This window comes from Electrona antarctica, assembly GCF_951216825.1.
Source record: "Electrona antarctica genome assembly, chromosome: 2".
NCBI lineage: Eukaryota > Metazoa > Chordata > Actinopteri > Myctophiformes > Myctophidae > Electrona > Electrona antarctica.
In genome coordinates this window covers 20613361-20614488 of record NC_136807.1, presented here as the reverse complement: position 1 = coordinate 20614488, position 1128 = coordinate 20613361, and positions in this window count along the sequence as shown.

Genomic DNA, 1128 nt, shown 5'->3' with positions numbered 1-1128 from the left:
CAGGTGTGTCTGTAATCAGGTACAGTAACTAAAAATAATCATATTCACTAGTAAGAGACCACACCTTCGCTCAAGATTAACAGTTTATTGAAACAGAATGAGATGAATGCGGAGTGGAGTGAGGAACCCAAGGCAGGGCGAGACTCAGGGTGGGGGCGTAGTCTCTGGAGCTGACGGTCATCTTTACTCTACTCGGAATGAGCGGTTGGTCGTCTCTGCTCCATCACTGCCCGGTCTGCCCCCCCCTGGATTCCTAGAGAATCGAGGCGGAAGGAGGAGGTTGGGGTGGAGGAGGATGGCGATTTTGAAGAATAGTGAAAATAGCCGATCTACAAGTGCAGTACTCACAACCCATGTTTGGTCTGTCGTGAACAAACAACTTGGTTGAGAGATCGCAGGTGTATTTATACTGTGGTGATTGCACCGGGGATTGGCCGGGTGATAATGAAAGGCAGGTGAGTTTGATAAGGAGGGAGGAGTTGTTGATAATGAGGGAGGAGTGGTTAAGGTCAAGCGGAGGGAGGTCTCTTCTCCCGAAACTGCGTTGTATAAATACAACTTCCCTTAAAGACAATTTTGACAATGGAAACAAATAAAGAGTTTAGTCGGATGCAGGAAGTAACCTATAACAAAAAAGAGACAAAGTGATTGTGTGATTATTCAGACAACTTATCAGTAAAATCACATTTTTGTAGATAATGAAAATTTGCATCAGGTGTAGCCTATGTGTAATTAGAACAAATGTATAGGCTATATGTTTTGGAGGAGCAACAGAAGTAACAAAGTTATATTCCTACATCATCACATAAAGTATTTATTTAACAGTTTAGAGATTCGTTTTCAAAGTGTCTTTCAAAATAAATAAAAATTGGTAAGTCAAACAATTCAGAATTCAAACTGGAAAATATTGGCTAGTATACAGTAGCCTACACAGTGAAATGTTGAGAAAAGTTGAGATTTTTTGTGATGATTTGACTTTTTTCCGGTGATATCCTTTTAGTTTATACTAAGTGTTTGACTGTAGCCTACTCGTAGGCCTACTGTTTACATTTCTTCTTAATAATGTAATCAATCAAATCAATCAATCAATCAATCAATCAATCAATCAATCCACACAATCTGCTACAA